Raw genomic sequence first — 19293 nt, 5'->3', positions numbered from 1 at the left:
TTGGTTAAATCACAGTGTAGTCCCTTGTGGTTGAAATCAGCAAAATAAGGTAAGGGATTTCTAGCAATATCCACAACTAAATTTCATAGAACTTCTAACATGTGCTGTAATAAACTACCAAAGTACTCTATGTCATCCCCACTGCAGTAGGCCTTCCTTTCTTTCTCTTGCTTGTAATGTGCCCCTGTTGTCAGAATTTTACCCCACGCCAGTCTTCTTTCTCCTCGCTATAACCACTGCAGAGTCCACTAATCTGTGTCTGATACTCTGTTAAAAGTACAACATAAATGCCAAAGGATACATGAAGCAATGAATAAGAGACAGGCTTAGATACTCTACACTAATTCCTTTAACAAGCGTATGTTAATCCTTGGTTCAGATCGGCTATGTCGGGTCAGAGTCTCAGACACAGCTTTTGCTGCTGGGTGAAAAGAAGGGAATATCCTTTCTTGGTTTTTTTTTAGCTATAGTGGGTTTAAACAATTCCACCAGTATCTTTCCATGTTTCGCTATGGATACAAGGGCTTCTGCAACCCTTTATGAAAATATTCTGTTTCCAAAGCATAGAAATATGGTTAGGATGTGCATGACAATTAAATTGAACAAGCGTAAATTGTGGAACTGCCATGGGACTCCTTTTTTTTTACCTATCGACGTACAAGACTCTTAATCTATATAGTACAGACCGTCAATGTACTTCAAGCAACCTCTTGTATTCACTTCATTGACGACTTTGATATACTGCTAAATGCTGACCACAGCGGGAATGAGACATTGTGCTGGCCTCTGCCTCAGACCATCTCTAGCGGTTCAATTTACTAAGCAGAAATATTTCAAGAAAATTTACTGCGCTAGTCAGGTGGAGGAGCTGAAACTAGGTAATGATTTCTTCCAGGTCCCCATACTTACCATTTTATTGTCATCTAGGAATGGTTAGAGTGACATCAAGGCATATAGTTTGATTCAAAAAGTACAGCCACTTTTAAAAAGTTCAAATGTTGTTTCCCTTTTTTATTATTATCAGATGGTGTCCTCGGGGAGACATAAATCATAGGTGTCAATCACTTCACTCGCTTTCATTCACCATGCTACCATTCGTCATTTATGCAACCCAACTCTCAATAATACCAAATAGCCAAGTATTGGCACAAAAAACCCAATAGTATGTCAAAGTAGTTATACAATTTATTATCACAAAAAATCTTAATCATTCAGTGACGAATCTCCGTTGTAGGTCAAAACTTCATGATCACTTCATTAGAAAACTAACATCATACAATCACATTTAAAATCACATAAAATTTAAAAAAACGAAAAAACCTTTTCCTACGAGAGTTTATATAGACAATAAACTTTGACAATAAACTTCTTATTCCTTGCAATAACAGGTGCCATGTATAAGCTGTCTGAAAAAAATGATAAAAAACCTACTGAATTCTAAATTGCTGCTTAGTCACAGGAGAGTTTGACAATTGCCTCCATCAAGTGAACTACATCCCTAAAACTCAAAACAGACGATAAATGGATGTCAGCAGTTCTACCTGTAACGGTCCACGTTTAGAGAGGGGTGGTTGTGACGAGTTTATGGGTTGCGTTGTCCAGTTTCCTCGATGAAACATGTAAATTGTCTTAAGAAATTTCTAACATTCCAATATTTTCCAATATTTATGAAAAAAACACATGGCATTACGCTACATGGTTTAAAAGTAATCGCGGGACAATGCACAATTACACTTTATTAGTAAAAACAAAAAATATGCTGTGGTTTGAATGCATTTTTGGTCACCCTTCTGTAATGTAACTACAGGTCGTCCTCTGACGGCTACATAACCTAACTCTCATCACTATTTCAGATTTCTTCAAAAGCGTAAAATAGATTCACATTTTTATACCTCCTTTTAGAAGCCTTTAGCCCTCATCTGGGATAAAAAGAATCAGACAGTGGGTTGCCACACAAAACTAGAAACCTTCCATAAAATCAACTCTGGATTGCCGACAGTTCTGCTTTGCGAGTCTAATGGCTGATTGTCCTCTTAACAAATGACAATAAAATAACGAAGTTAATTGCATGATTCTGCAGAATAATAATAAAAACAGGAAACTGCTACACCCACTTATTGTAGGTTTTAGTGATATAACTCCATGGTGGTTGTATGTGGGAATACTGTGTGATATAAAGATCGCATATCATTTACAAAATAACTTCAATAGGATGATATTTTTGTAAACCATATTTAAGACACAGCAGTGATGTTAGATGACATTCTGATTACGATATTCTGGTACCATACCTCTCAGAGGTGATATCACCAACATTAGAAATGACCGCATATTCTGTATTATCGTGCGAGGTAAACCCGCCCCTGAGCTGTTCAACAACATTTTAAATAAATAACAAACTCTCATAACAGTAACACCACAAAACAGGAGATGATAACCACCTGACCTGTAAATTACAAATAGTAGGGATCAAAATCATACACCTCAATATGCAGTGGCATAACATAAGCCCCTGCAGCCCCCTCAGTGCGGCGGGGCCTGAGCTCCAGGGGTCCCCTCAGCAAAAGTGGTAGGTGTGGTGGCCAGGGAGGAGGGGGTGGCTCTTGTAGTTTGCAGTGGGGCCCTCCTAAAATTTTGTTACGCCACTATCGATACGCTGTTGACATTGTATATGACAACTGGTGCTAAAGATGATATTGGGTAAAATAGCAAAATTGGTATATTTCCGCATGTGATCCTGCTGGTAGCTCTATATATGTGAATGATTTTAGATGAACTCCCAACACATGTTTTAGGTACGCTCTTACCGGCTCTGTACTTCTCCCTCGTGGAAGGGTTCCTAAGTCGTGCGCTTGCTCTTTTTTGCAAAGGTTCTTGGTAAATTACCACATAGGTTTTTACCCTTGCTTGCCTGAGATTTTTACTCAGATAAGGGGTTTTCTATCTAATCTTGCCCCTTCACAAACCCTGCATCCTTACTTGGGAAACTCCTGTGAATTTGCCTGCAGGGACACATTTCTCAGTCCTGATGACCACTTACTCTCACCTTGGGGGGCTGAAACGTCACCTAGTACAGTGTGTCTATTGACCACCTCAACAGATGGGATTTAGCAAGCAAGGAAATGGTTAATCCCCAACAAACCCCTTACCACCCCTCTTAGTTATGAATAATATTTACAGCCACTGTTTTCTTTTTTCATCAACTTTCTATGTTATCCCATTGGTATATGTTCACATGTTTATCACCCAAGCAGTATGGCATCCCTCACTTAACCTATAGCACCCTTTACATATGTGTAATTTGCATTGGTTATTTCTGCTGCTGTTGATAATGTATGTATTGACAGTATTGTTTGTGGTGCTTGCTTTATTTAATGAATATTTCGAAAATTATTTATTCTCCTGGCCCATGTTTCACTTTGCACCAATAGGACTACTCTACACCAAATTGTAATTGCATTTATATAGCGTTTACTACCCTTGAAAAGGCATTGAAGCACTTTTTGGCGAGTGGCACACTACTCCAGAACCAAAGAGGATTAGTGGTGAAATAGTATAGGGAGATATGAAATTAATGTGATCGGTGGACATGTGAGTTTGTTATTTGGATTGAAAAAGGATAGTGGAGGGATAGACGAGGGACGGGTTTGCATTTATATTGCGCTTGCTACCCCTGATGAGGTTTTGAAGCGCTTTTCCGGCGGGTAGCACGCACAGAACCATTTTGCTTTTTGTATTAAATTGCTGAGGGATATTTGGTCACACCTTTATTGCTATCAATGTAATCATGCACTAGAATGTCACTTCATAGAAATGTTAACCAATATTCCACGGAAAAGTCTTTGCATTATAATTTTCTCCCAATGCCGGTATATTCTTGCGCTCTGTTATTATTGACAAATTGCCTCTACACAGAAGCAATCTGGGCACGCTAAAATATTTGATGGAATATGTATTAAACCGGTGAAGCATTACTACCTATTTAGCTACATGTTATAATATGTTGGCATGGTGCAAGCACACTGGTATTTGCACACCTCTCGGACTGTGGATGGTAGTAGAACACCAGGGTATTTTACTCGATAGAAGTCCAGTATTCTAAATGAAACTCTTATGTTTTGATTAAGAGATTAAGAGTGCTTCATGAAATTCCAAGACCCATGCAAAACCCTGTTTGTATGTGTGCTGGAATTCTAAGTTGCTGAAATTTACTTGTTGAAAAATGCCGGATAAATCTGGACTTGTGGATTTTGGTGCAGAAAAACCAAAATATACTTGTTATTCCTCATTTGAACAGGAATGCTCATATTTGTCACTATTTATTGCATCCAATAAATAATGACCCTAGGGTTATTTTTCGGTTGTGATAAAGATGATACAAATACTGATGAGCTCATCAACAGGTCTTAGTGGTTTTTGGGTCCTATTTACAAAATCCCTAGAGAAAAGGTCAAAAATGTATTCAGTTAGGCTTACTACTACATTTGGAGTATATTTTCTTTGTTCCAAATTTGCAAATATTAGGTATCCATGAGCACACAAATGCATAGCATTTGCCGTATGAGGAACAGTAACATATAAACTTCCATGCGTGGAATGTAAGGCAAAAGCGCACTTGCATTTGTAAACTTGTCTTTTATTTCTCCTTAAAGAAAATATTTGTCCCATACTGAAAATTTATTGTAAGTATGTTGGCTCACAATGCCCATCATGCAAGCCCTGAAATTTCACTTACTCCTTCCTTGACAGGAGAAGGTTTACAAATATTATCAGTCTGGGGAATCTACCTACAGAAATTTGGTGACTATTGACAAACTTGGGTGGGTGCTCGCCAAATCTTAATGGTGGTTCCAAGCAGAAACCCTTAATTAGGAGCAAATTTGATTACATTGAAATCCCTCCATACTGCCCGAATGCCAATGTACAAGTGCAAAGCACCACCGCAGGATTCTACCCTTATAAGTTACATTTTTGTGCATATAAAGTGAACACAGGTGCCCAAAATGTTTAAGAACCAGGTCCTTTCCATTCATTGCAGTATTCTTGAAAAGTGATGACATTAAACTAGTTGGGTAAGGAGACTAGTTAACTACACTAGTACTAACTTTCACGAAACTAGAGACAAGCTCACGGGTCTGAACTTGCTAGGTTTATCAAAGAGAGGTTCCCAATGTAAAGCCAGTCACAAAATAAGTTGCTGGAGTGGGGAGATGTTCCAGTAATTGTATGGTTGGTGTGCATTTCCACATGTGCATGGTATTGTGCGCAGAACATTTTTCTACAGTTTATTATCTGGAACATCATGACTTTGACAGGAAACAATGAACAGTAATCCTCTCCATCTCTCATGGGGAGAGCATGTGCATTCAGCGCCGGCTCAAGATCCTGTGGTTTTTGGCAAATCACTTAATCTCCCTGTGCTTACCAAATGTGTCCTTTTGTAATGTAACTGCAAAGGCACTTCAATACCTTTGGGTCGAGTTTGAGGTGTATAAAAAAAATGTTGCCCATTATTTAGCATTTCTTTGTTGCTTGAACATGAAATACCTTCGAAAAAACAAGAAACAAGAGGCGTTTGGAAAAACAGGAAAAGTTTGTTTAAATAAACATTGCGGCCGGTTGATCAGTTACAGGCATAAGGTCTGAGGACTGTCTCAATTTACAATAAGTCTGCGGCCTCTTTTAATACAGCTCATTGTATGCAATAAAGTATGTCCGGAGGTCCATGTAAGGTAAGGAATGTAGTTGCTACCTTTGGAGTCATAAATTAATTGTCTAATAGAAAGTACAGGTGGCCCTCAACTTTGCATGGATACAATGCAGCCAGACGGCAGCGTGTCCAGTTGTCTGGCATGCAGAGCACGTGATCACTGCGTGTGCTGTGTCCTGAATGGCTATATGTTCCTAACCCCTGTGGCATCTGACTTTATGGTGTTGGGAGCGCGCGTATCCATCCGACCATGTGTGCTTTATTGGGGCTAATCGCCCCGTACCAATGTGGTGTCGCTACGCCTATCTGTGGTGTTGATCTGGGATTTCCTGTTCGTGCGCTTGTCTACCAGCTACATGCCACCCCACCTGTGACCTATCAATCAGTGATCTTGGGCCTAGGTCTCAGAGCCTGCCTGACTACGTATTTGCAAGTCGGCATTGATGTAGAGTTTACAACAGGCAGATTTGTTAATAAAGATGCGATTTTGTTCTTATACCTGAATGTATAATTTTTCATAATAACATCAACTTTTTCAATATTAACATCTTTCTGAGTGGATGATAAGGGACAGTAAGTAGCGAGAATTCTTCCTTCCTTCTCCATGAATCCCTGAAGTTAATCCTTTTACTTCAAAGAATTAGAGGGGCACATTGTTCACCTGGTGCCAGCGCCTTCCATTATAGTGGTGCCTTGTTACTATTATCTATATCGTTGCACTCATTGTTCACAAAAGGTCACCAAAGGTGCACTAAATCCACTGTTAACTGTGTTGAGAGCTTAACCTCGGGTAATGTGTTTCCCTTTGTGCAGTGCATGACTATTGTCCAGGTTGTAATATCAACCACACACATGCATCAGAAGCTATAGTGGTCTGAAATATCAGTTAATAAGTGCAGGGCAACTGCATGCATGTCACCTGAATGCCACCGCTTAAAGCAAACCACGGACCGCTTCATTGTCATACTGGGCTAGTCATGTCTTTGTCTTTAGTTTTGATGACATGCTTTATCTTTACTGGCTTTGCTCTACAAACTTACTTTCTTCTGGATGTGCCTGGCATTTCTTAATTCTCTTTAGTCTGTATTCTGTTTTATTTATTCTTGTGACCTGAGTGAGGAGCTTCACACTCAGAAAGGACCGACCACCACTACAGATTTGGCAGAAGGCATTCTGAAAAAGAAGAACACAGAACACTAACGGCTCACACGAGGACCTTTGAGGTCCTCCTCGATCCAGCTAGCACCCGCCATCGAGGGTCTGGACACGTGCCTCAAAAGCTAGGTCAGAGTATAACAAAGCAATAAGCGTTGGGGGTGGCAGGGCGCATGCCGTGCATTGTAAGTCACTTCTGGTGGTGTAGTAGATGGCTTCCACGGGCTGTGTCTACTTGTCTGCCCAAGCTGGGGTGGCTGATGGATTTGCAGGTAGTAGCAGCAGGGCAGACCAGCTAAGCTCCAGCAGGGCCTCCGGCTTATTTCCAGCCAAGAGTAAACAGACTATACACACCTCAGGCTCAGAAAATACCACAGGAGGGTCAATGTAGTTCTCTGTCGATGTTGGTGCAATATTCTTCGAGCTGAAGTGCGACCGTGGGAGAGTTGTGGCGCCGCGGCCAGGGCGACTGACGCTGCAATCTGGGGATCACGGTTCGATCCCCAGCGCCGGCGGCAGGTTAGCCCAGCACCATGTGACTCTGGGCAATAGCTCACTTAATCTTCCCGACGGCCCCCAGCGCCTAGAGACCCTTACGGGTGATTGTGCGCTTTACAAAATGTGGACTTTACCGTGGTTTATATGCCCAAGTCCAGGCAGACTGTGAGTGGCCGAAGGCCAATCAGAGTTGGTGCATCCTTTGAATTACAAATATAACCACCCAGCTTGAAGTAGAGTTTCCTTCCTTGGAAAGGCTTAAGGAAGGGCACACCTCAGCCTCCTTCATGAATTCACTGAAGGGGTCATTGCCTATGTGCAGCTGGCCAGATATAACCTTCAGGAGTCAGATATGTTAGGAAATCTTTTGTGTTTCCCTCACATGCCCTGGAGAAAAAGAAACCAAGAAAGAAAGAGAAAGTGAGGCATTCACTGTCTGTGTTGTACTTCACAAAATGTCCGATTTTCACAATAATTGGACTAAAACCTATGCTCACAACGTCATGAATAGTTTCACTCAAAAATACAAATAAACACAAAAGGAACCCCACTTTTCCAAGGTCACTGAACTTCTATTTACAGATGCTGCACTCTGAACCTTTAAGGCGGTGCCTTTCACAGCCTCTTAAAAGAGAGCTGAGGTGTCCCTTTTGAGCATCAGATTTGCAGTATAAATGTTTCCACAAGATTAAGTGCCACACAGACTGTTGACAAAAAAAATCGATGTATGGGTGGTTTAAGAACAAAGGCAAGACGCTGAGGATGGTAGCAGTAGTCTGGGACTTGGGTCCCTTCACTGACGATGCTCTCCACTAAGTCATGGATGATCTGCCCTCGAAACCTGCATACATTTGACTGGGGAAGCTTGTAAAAAATCCCCTTGGCAGGGCAAAGGTTGGTGGGCATAGGGAGACCGTCATATGTGTCTTAGGTAAGCTCTACCAACACCTTTGTCAAGAATGATAATCAGAGATCAGTTTAAAGTCTCCTGTAACAACCCATAATTCAATATTTAGGGCCTCATTACGACGTCGAGCTGAAACTTTCCACCTGACTCAGAATCGAAACCGACCGACTCGCAGTCGGCAGCTCCGCCCGACTGATTATGATGTGACCAAACACTGGTCAGTTGGATTCCCATTGACTCCTATGGGAGCCCATGTTCCGCCTCGCAACACAGGCTCCTATGGGTAAATGGGGGGGGGGGGGAGCTGAAAGCACTGCACCTGTGGCAGGAACCCCACGGTGCCTGCCACACAGTGCAGGGTTTTACAGGGGTTACTTTAGGTACCCCCTCGGCCATGAACCGTAGGCTGCAAGATGAAGGAAGCCCTGCTAGGGGCCCCAAAAGTCACTTTTCAAAAGTGTTTTTGTGACGGACAAGTCGACTTGGAAAGGCTGTTCGAAACCGACATCGTAATCACTCGGTCGGAAACTCAGTTTGTAGAGGTGTACAATGTGGGCCCGACCGACATGAATTCTCTGAGAGCTGGTCGGAACCGATTCGGAAAGACCGTGCGGTTTACAATTCGACTGCGAGCATCATAATCAGTCGGTCGGATTGTAAACCGACGAGTCATTCAGAAGGATTCCGACATGGTCTAGGGGAGTCCAACTGTCGGGAAGAGGCTTCCCGCCCTACATCATAATGAGGCTTTAGTGAGGGAGACTATCTCTTCTCAGAATGGTGCTAGCAGATACAGGGATCAACATTTACAAAAGCAACACAGCTAAGAGATTAAAGAAAGTCCCAAATCAAGTGTCCACAAAATTTACACAAGCATTAGCAAAGCCATTCGGTCTCACTATAATGTACCAACAGATGGAAACACAGGCATTCACAAAAGCTGTTTACAGGCACCGCATGCACAAATACTGCTTATCTCATTTAAGCCTGCCCTATTCGTTTTACCAGCACTGATGCACTGCATGCACAATTGCTGTTTATCTCATTGACGCCTGCCCTATTAGTTGTGCTAGCGCTGAGGCATTGCATGTACAAATGGTGTTTATTTCATTAAAGCCTGCCCTATTAGTTTCTCCATTGCCGAGGCACTGCATGCACAAATGCTGTTTATCTCATTAAAGCCTGCCCTATTAGCTTTGCCAGTGCTGAGGCATTGGATGCACAAATGCTGTGTATCTCATTAAAGCCTGCCCTATTAGCTTTGCCAGTGCTGAGACACAACTGTGTTCTGTGTAGAATTGGTAAAGGATGATGCATAGAGGAGAAATGAATATGACAAACAGTATGACGATGGACTGTTCTTTGAAGAAATACAATAGCTCCTCTTGCGTTGTAGTGGAAGCAGCTCTTGCAAGATGAAATACTAAATAAGGAAAAAATCAGGAGGCCCCCTAAGTAGACAGATCTGGGACCAGGGGAAAAGTACAATAAAATCTGAGGGTGTCCCTATGGCATATATCCAATGGACAATAAATCTAGTCCAGAGAGATATATGTGTCCAAAATTGGACTTGTGAACACACCTATTTTTTAGGTCTAACTAGCAACCACAGATACCACTGAACTTACTTATATGTAGGTGAGCTAAACCCTCAGGTACATCAATCAATAGTGTTGATAAGTAATACACAATTTAACAAAAGACAAAATGTGCGGATCATCAAAAATTACTAACTAGACAGAATTCAAGTTAAAAACTTGAAACATATATATGTTTATTTTGCTTCATATGATTATATTTAAACACAATATCAATTACATACATCCATAAAAAATAACAATATATCATAATGTTTTTTATGGATGTATGTAATTGATATTGTGTTTATATTCTGTCTAGTTAGTAATTTTTGATGATCTGCACATTTTGTACTTTGTTAAATTGTGTATTACTTATCAACACTATTGATTGATGTACCTGAGGGTTTAGCTCACCTACATATAAGTAAGTTCAGTGGTATCTGTGGTTGCTAGTTAGACCTAAAAAATAGGTGTGTTCACAAGTCCAATTTTGGACACATATATCTCTCTGGACTAGATTTATTGTCCATTGGATATATGCCATAGGGACACCCTCAGATTTTATTGAAATACTAAATAGCCATTAGCATGGTGTGAGAGTACAACCGCCCTGAATGGACTTGAGGCCCTCTCAATGTATATTTTAAATTATTATTGACAATGTGTCTGCAGGCAGCTGCGCTCAGCTGTACTAAGTAAAAAGATAAAACTAAGTAATATCATTTTCATCAATCAAGCAAAGAACAGTTCCTTTTGACTTTATATATACAATGCACCATAAGCACAGTTTATTAACACAATTATAGTTAAAGCATTATAAACTGACGTGTTGCAAGACAAGGTTTAAGTGCAAAGATTAAACCATAACACCTACAATTCATCACAGAGCACCAATATGACATAATAGCAAATAGGTTGCAATCATGCATTTCACCCTTTAAATGACGATATGGACTTAACCCTACACTACCCCATGACTGCCTTACAAATACTACAATTTTTATAAACAGGTTGACAATAAAAAATATTGATAATGTAAGCAGCATCAACAGGTTTAAGGAAGCTGATCTGCATCTTCTATGGTCCGAAGATCGTAGCAGAGGACAAAGAAAGCACTTCCTGAGGCCACTGTAGAACTTACAAAATAAGCATTTGCAATGCAATAGGTCTCGCATTATTAAAGTTTAAGCTATTGGTGTTGCATTATTTAGCAATGCCAATAGCTCAAACTTTAATAATGCGAGACCTATTGCTTTGCAAATGCTTGTTAGAAAGGCTGGTGCTGAGCACCGGCATGACCCCGCCCACCTGGTTCAACATGCTGTGATTCTGGGCAAGTCGCTTAATCTCACCGTGCCTAAAAAAATAAAACCAAATTGAATTGCCTCTTGGGTAGTGTAACTGGTGCTCTTTTAAAGTGCTCCAATACCTTTGGGTCGAATTTGTGCTTTATAAAACTGCAAAAAAAGAAAAACAAAGTTCTTGGGTAATGCCAGACTCATCAGAGGTTGGGAGATGCACGGCTTTCTTCTTAGTCCTTTGAAAAGAAATATAGAAAAAGTTCGGACACCCAACATATTTTTATCAGTCCAGAAAATGGAAACCAAAAGTTCTTAACAGGTGTACGGGTGTCTGTCAACAGAACAAACGGAAAATCTATGTACAAAAATATCACGTACGTAAACCGTACAGTGTACGTGGATTTAATGTAATATTGGCTTCTCGACCAGCAGGTGGCGCACCTGCATCAGAAACAGATGGACGTGGTTGCTTTTTTTCTGACAGTAGAGATCAGACTGCACTGCTCTGCACCCTCTTGGCCACAGAAAAAAAACAGCAGCAAAAGCGCGCTCACAAGTACAAATCTGACACTGAAAAAGCGCGCGTCCGACTCGTGTCCACATTCAAGTAAGCAAGAGGTATACTAAAGTATACAAGAGGTCTCGAATGCTCGACCTAAAAAGAGATGCACAAATTCACCTTCATAGGGGAAAAGTGTAGGCAAAGTCTCCAGCACTGTTGTTTTATGGAACCTTAGAATAACTTCTGCAGTCCAGGTAGAGAGGGAATACTATCTTACCTTGGCTACCAGGAGGAGAGAAAGCAACCTACTATACAACACACAAATTCCAATCTAACACTGGGATATAGTCATAAGTGGTCCTGGTGGATCTATGAGACAAAGGCCATCCAAGAACCTCAACCTCCTATTAACAAAAATGGCAACTGCAACGACGCGATCCATATAGATACAATCAAATTAATAACTGGGTGGAGCAGGAGAACAAAAGAATAGTGGTGACTAGAGACATGACAGCTATTGAACCTCTATTCAAGTATCACACCACAAAAAAGTATCCTAGATCTAGGTGTTAACTAACTTACAACATGTGTCCAAACGGGCCTTTGTCGCATAATGGGAAACAAGACTGGAAATCAATGATGAATCCTGTGTGAATGCATGGAGCTCAGCGGCATCTTCGTCGCCGTTGAGCTGACACAAGGAAAACAGCTATACAATACAGACAAGTTGGTATCTGACTCCTGTCAGGTTCCACAAAATATTTGGAACTCCTGACGCCTGTTGGCAGGGATTTGAAAATAAAGGCACTACGGCACATATATGGTGGTTCTGCATTGTAGCTCAATTGTTTTGGGAAGAGACACTAGTACAAATTAAAACAACAACAGCTATTGAACAAATATTATCCCCATTAATTTTACGTATAGTTGACATAGGGCAATATTTTCAAAAACCTACTCACTCCCATTACAGGTAAATGCTTTACGTATGTGCGTCTCGCAGCCAGACTTACAAAAACACACTTGTGGAAACTTCCTACCCCCTCCAGTAAATATTTGGTGGACTAAATTATGGTCATATGTGATGGAAAAGCTAATGGAAATAGTCCATGATAAAGTTGACAAATTCGAGAGAGTCTTGTCCACTTTCTGTACAAATGAAAAGAATCAACGACGCCGCAGGTTGGGCCAGGGCCACAGGTCTACAATTATACATAGATCAGGGGTATGTACACTTAGATCACATTCTTAACCTTGCAAACAGATGAAGATACAAGTGGTTAACTAAAACTCAAGAAGCAGACGGTTACCATAAATTGTAAAGTTTATTGTAATGCAAGAAGCCAATAGGAGGTGGGGGGAAATATATGACTAAAGTTATGCATTAATGTATCATAAACATATTTAACATTACTCATGTAAATTGCGGAGGCGGGTATCTCATTTTAAATGTTATAGATATTGAGAATGTCACAGTACCAAAAAATGGTTCCAACAAAGTTTGGGGGGGGGGGGGAAAGGAGGGCTTCTGCATAACTAGTCCTTAATCTCTCAAGCAAAACCAGTCTTATGAACCAGACAGTACCCAAAGAGAAGGTTGCATCATAAAATACGTTTTAATGAGTATAGAAGGTATTTTAAGATAATGCCATTACCTTAGGCTCCAAGTTTACAATTTCATAGAATAAAGTGTCTCGCCAATTTCCATTTGACATTAGACAAGTCGGCTGGAGCTTTTGAGACAATATCACAACTCATCCTGCTGGCTGTTTTGGAAATAAAGTTGTCCCAGTGTATTGAGTGAATATTGTACATCTTTAAAACATTAGTCAAAATTTTGTATAGCAGTAGTATTATTCTGAACAGAAGAGCACCAATCAAACGGAAAACATCTGATGCTATTCTAGAGAAAAGGAATTGCAATCTGTGTATGCGATACAGGGTTTGAAATTGAGGAGGCAAAAACAAGGATTCTTTTAGCAAATGTATTACCCTTCACCTGTACAACTTTAGTGTTTAGAACCACCAGAGGCCCATCCGATAACACACAACAGGAGAACTTATGCCTCAGTATCCTTTTTATCATAGATTTCACGTGAATACCACCATCTATGTTAGTGAAATTAAAGATATCCCTTTCAATCTTGGAAACTTTTGTACACATAGTTGTAAGTATAGGGTTTGATTCAATTTTAAATCAAAGGTAATACCTAATTATTGGAATCATGTTGCCCTTTCTAGCATGATATTGCTCACATGGACCAGCTTGATTTTCATATTCATAAGGCCCAAAGTTTGATTTTGTTATATTGGCAGTAAAATTAGGGATCCTCATAAATGACAACTAGTCTTTCTTAGCCAATAGCAGAGGGCGATATTAGATCAACTTCATCTACGTACAGAGGACTGGAGAGCAAGGGCCAGATTAAGAACCCAAAACCACCTTGGCAAATTTTCGCAGGTCAGCCCCACATGGTGCATAGCGCAATTCTGACCACCACTGGGGGGCTTGGGTGGTTTCTCCCCCCAAGAAAATTTGGGGGAAATGGTACATTCTAGGACACATTTTTCATTATATATTCAATTGTATTCATGTTTAAAGCATAGTAAAAGATGACCTTACAGTGCACCAGGATACGGCAAACTTTATTTTAGCTCTTCAATGATTCCCTCAATATCGCCCTCCAACAGTACCTCTCATCTCTCCATGCCCCTCACTCACATGTATTTCATTTGTTTTATAGGGCCTCTCATACCATTGTAGGATGTTGGAGCATTTTACATCATACCTACATATGGAGAAATGATTCATACGTGTGCAAATCAGTTTATAGAAAATGTGACATATGACAAAGGGGACTACAAGGTGTAGGATTCACATGACATTCATATGGTAGGCATTCTCTAAGAGTGCTTGGTCTGGGGAAGCAAAAGCTCAGGATTCAGAACGGGACACAGTGCCTAGGGTTGGCTTTACTAATAAGAATGTATTTCTACCCAAACCCCCTTTGTAGCAAAATTAGGATAATGAAAGACTGGGGGAAAAAACATAACTTTCTAACCTGGATTACCATTGTAACTTATGAGCTGCACACTAACAAAAGGATCTCTGTGACAAAAGTGGTAAACTTTAAGCTTCACTGAGACCTGAAGCCGCTCATGACTTTTAGGAAGTGTGCTAATTCTGGAGGTGCCCCGACAGAGCACATTAACCCCAACATTTTGGACCAGTTAACAATATCAAAAGCAGAGGACAGTTACATAAAGGCCAGGTGCATGTCTCCTTTGTAATGTTACCTATTTACGGCTTAACATTTTCAATGGAAGTCAATAGAATAACCCTGTATATGGATGACGTGAGCAGTGTAGGTGGGAAAGGAGAGCAAAATACTTCAAACTATGAACATCCACCAGAAGCTGTGTCCAAAGAAAAACTCTGAATGGCCTCCAAATGGGGGTACCCATTTGATTTAAGGCCTATGTCTCAGAGAGATGGAAAATATATGCCTGTGATTTGAATAATTGGTACTCTAATGGTTACATTATTCTTTGTAACATGTAATGGGATTTATATTGCAACCTATATATGAGGTAGACCACACAACTTCAAGCCAGAGTGTCTAGATCCAGAAATATACCACTTATGCAGCAAGAGCTAGTCCTTCAAGTAGACAAGCACTGAAAACCTTCTCTGTGCGTGTTTTATGCATTATACACATACCTTTATTTACTCCCTTTCCCCCTTCCATGGTCTCTCTTGCGCCAAGACGCGATACATGAGACTGCCCACAATTTACACGACTGCTAAAAAACACAGTCTGCCTCTGGGCAGTCAATTATATTTTTAAATGGGATCTCCCAGAGCTGCCCAAGAGCACAGGGTGGTATTTATCAACAATCAGCAGTGCACACAACAGCAGAAAACCTTTAGGACTTTTATTTAATTTAGCTAATCCCAAAGCCATCACAGTTCAGTCAGGCCTGTGATATATTAAAAGGGTTTTCCAATTACTAGGTTGAAGGGCTTAACAGCAAGTTGTTTTGAGCCAGCCACGCTTTTTTATGTATTTCTATGTGTGCGGTTGTGGAGTGAGGACTAGAGCACGTCGCCCTTCGGCTTGTGTGTGTGCTGCAGGTAGGTGAGTGCAGTGCTTTATTCTTAGTCATTTTGAGGAAATTATTTATTTATCCATTTATATAGCGCACCTGGACCTATTAGTGTGAGGGCACCTTACATTGAAACAAAGTTAACATAACCAGGATTACATCAAGATGGGGAGAAGGTATATATATATATATATATATAAAACACACAGAAGAGTTGCCCCCTTGGTGAAAGCCACACGACACCAGGTAAGTTATTAGCGGTTTATTGGGAGAGCTGCAGTTGCCTCGTGCAAACATCCAACTGAAAATAAAAGTCAATCGCCGACGCGTTTCGTGCGCTGTACGCACTTCTTCACAGGCTGACTTCAAAAATGGTGCAAGCAAGGTCAGGGCACCTGTATTTCATTATACCAACACGCCCCAGTGGGCGTAAACAGTCCCGCTGCCTGCTGGTTGATGTAGTGCCGTGCAATATTTTCCAAGTGGATTGCTTGCCAATAGTCATTCAAAGTTATTAAAAAGTCCCCAGTGGGTAGATGGAGGTTTCCATCAAGGCAGCGACACCATCCGCCTCTCCTCGGATGGCGGATGGCAACTGCAGCTCTCCCAATAAACCGCTAATAACTTACCTGGTGTCGTGTGGCTTTCACCAAGGGGGCAACTCTTCTGTGTGTTTTATATATATAGATACTGGGGACTTCCTAGTGAAAATCAAAGATGTACAAATTCAGGAGGGGGATTGGTTGATAGCCCTTGATGTTTCATCATTATATACTAGTATATCACATACTGATGGTCTCGAGGCAATACGATATTACCTATCAAGAAGGAAACCAGGCAATGAAAAGCACACCAAAATGTTGTTAGACATGTTAAATTTCTGTCTCTCAAATAATGTGTTTCTATACAACTTTCAACTGTATCGCCAAAAACAGGGGGTGGCTATGGGGGCCAGTTTCTCACCAAGCTACGCATGTCTGCACATGGGGGCTTGGGAGGAACTGGTCCTGGGACTTGGTTTCCAACATATCATTAAGAACAACCTAGTAGCATGGTTCCGCTTCATTGACGACTTGTTCGTCATATGGAGAGGTAGTCAGGAGGAGGCCCTTAAATTCATTGAAGATATCAATGACAACCCCCTTAACCTCAGATTCACTGCATCACTCAGTCAGGAAATGGTTACCTTTTTGGATGCTGAGCTATATACTAATGGGTGCCGTTTGGAGTCCAGGGTTCACAGAAAAAAGACAGCAGGTAACAGCATTTTACATGCTGCTAGTGCGCACCCGGTCCATCTTATTTCCAGTATTCCATATGGGGAAATGCTGCGATTAAGACGCATATGCAGCAACCCGGTGGAACTGGAACAAGCACAAATGGAAAGCAGGGAGAGGTTCATTGAAAGAGGTTACTCCGCAAAGGTGATAGATAAAGCTGTGCAGAAATCCCTATTAAAGAGTAGAGATGAGCTCCTTATTAGTAAAACAGATAGGGAGCTCCCCAGCGGAGGCACATCGAAACTGGGCATGGGTGAGCCTGAAAGCTTCAGATTAATTACAGGGTTCACTAGACATCATCAGCAAATCAAGAGTATAGTGAATAAACACTGGCCCATTGTGCTGAGGGATAATGTCATAGGCAAGAGTTTGCCTAAATCTATCTCTGTGACCTACAGCAAAGCCCCCTCCCTAAGGGACCATATAGTTAAAACCAACCCGGACCCTTTCATCAGAACTGAGTGGTGGCAAAGTAACAAGGGCTTTTATAACTGTAAGATCTGTAAAGCGTGCACCCATGGTGAAAACACCAAAACCTATAGAGATGGGTTCACAGGCAAGGAACATCCTATAACCCAAGTGCTCACATGCAAAACAGAATACGCCATATATGTTTTGCGCTGTCCCTGTGGCCTACAGTATGTGGGCAGTACCAGGAATGCTGTCCATAAACGCATTTTGCAACATCTGCGAGCAATAACAAATATGGACAGCACATACCCTGTTGCACGCCACTTTAAGGACCACCATCAAAGCAACAATGGTGGCCTCAAATACTGGGTTATTGATTCTGTCATTAACACCAAAAGAGGCGGGGATAGGGAGACCAAGCTGAGAAAACTGGAAACAAAATACATCCTCCTGCTCAACACCAAGGTGCCCCATGGGTTGAATGTGACTGAGGATCTCCACACTAGCCTGCTCTGAACGACTTTGAATATTAGGTATGTGTACTCTCCCCCACGTGGATAATGTCCATGGTACATACCCGGCTGGGAAAGTGCTGGGACAGATCCCGTGGGGGCTGCGAGCAAACACAATCCATAAGAATTTACACTGAGAATAATAATGCTGCTATAAGAAAACTATTAATGTTTAGTTATTATTGTTTTTTCACTGTGCACGTTTTTTTCTTTAAACCAGGTTAATTACCATGGATATACGATGAAATGTATAGGTTTTTTAACATTTGGTTGTACATTTATTTATATATGGTTTGAATTACTTTGGTGTTGGGTTACAGGCCCCTTGTGGACCTGGTGTATTTGTCTTAACTCGTTCTAACACATACATATTTTAAACATGGAAACCTTGGCACTCTAGCAGTGATTTTCAGCATGAACTTGTATGACTAATGTGTGACAGTTGTGAAATAAGATGTACCCGTTTAGGATTTGAAGTTTTAGTAAAATATACTCTATAGATCCCTGTATGAGTAGAGATATATTATCTTGTCTCCTCACCAACATTCGATATACAGGCTAATGTCTCCTGTATCTAAGTGGAATGAATCAGGACCCCAGCATATTGCAGTATATGTATTTGCACATTGCCTATTTTGCACATATTGATGCACTTTCAAAGCACTTATGCACTTTAGCAAGTTAGCACGTAGCACTTTATATGTATTTTATGCTGGGATTCCTGAATTGGAAAACAAAACTGTGTAAATTTTCCTCACAGTTCTGTAATTATAATGAACGGGGTTTCTATCATTTTATATATTATAACCATGGTTTTAAAACGGGTCAGTATAATAGATCTGTGTATTTTACCTTAATACTTTTTTAGTCATTTTTGTTATTTAATCTGTTGAATGTCACTCTTATAAGATTTGAATCCAAATGTATTTTACATGTATTAGGAAATTTCTAAGAAATCTTATTGTATTTTACATCTATTTAGAAATTGCATTGCCGAGTGTAAAGAACTGTAGTATGTTTTCCATGTTTATTAGCAAGTTTGCACAGGTGTTTTACGTTAATCACTCGCTTTCACTATAAAAGGTGTACCCAGTCAAATGTACGCTGTCATGTGATCAAGGCTCCGTTAGAGCCGAAACGTTGGTGACTCTTTCTGCGTGAATAAAAGTTGTTTATACCTCGAGGTCCGTGTCCGGAGTCTGCTTGCTGGGTCTGCGCGAGCGTGCTAGCTGGGAGACAGACGGTGCACAGGATATATATATATATATATATATATATATATATATTACCTACTGGCGGTCGCCAGTAGGTATATATAGTTAGGATTTTT

General features: G+C 40.8%; 1 protein-coding gene across 1 annotated transcript in view; it reads left to right on the top strand.

Moving 5' to 3' along the window:
• XKR4 (XK related 4) overlaps positions 1-19293 on the top strand; it is a 693467-nt gene that overhangs the window by 321337 nt on the left and 352837 nt on the right. The gene's annotated exons all lie outside the window — the stretch shown is intronic.

Source organism: Lissotriton helveticus, chromosome 4_1 (assembly GCF_964261635.1).
Source record: "Lissotriton helveticus chromosome 4_1, aLisHel1.1, whole genome shotgun sequence".
Classification (NCBI taxonomy): Eukaryota; Metazoa; Chordata; class Amphibia; order Caudata; family Salamandridae; genus Lissotriton; species Lissotriton helveticus.
This window is presented reverse-complemented; position numbering and strand designations above follow the sequence as displayed.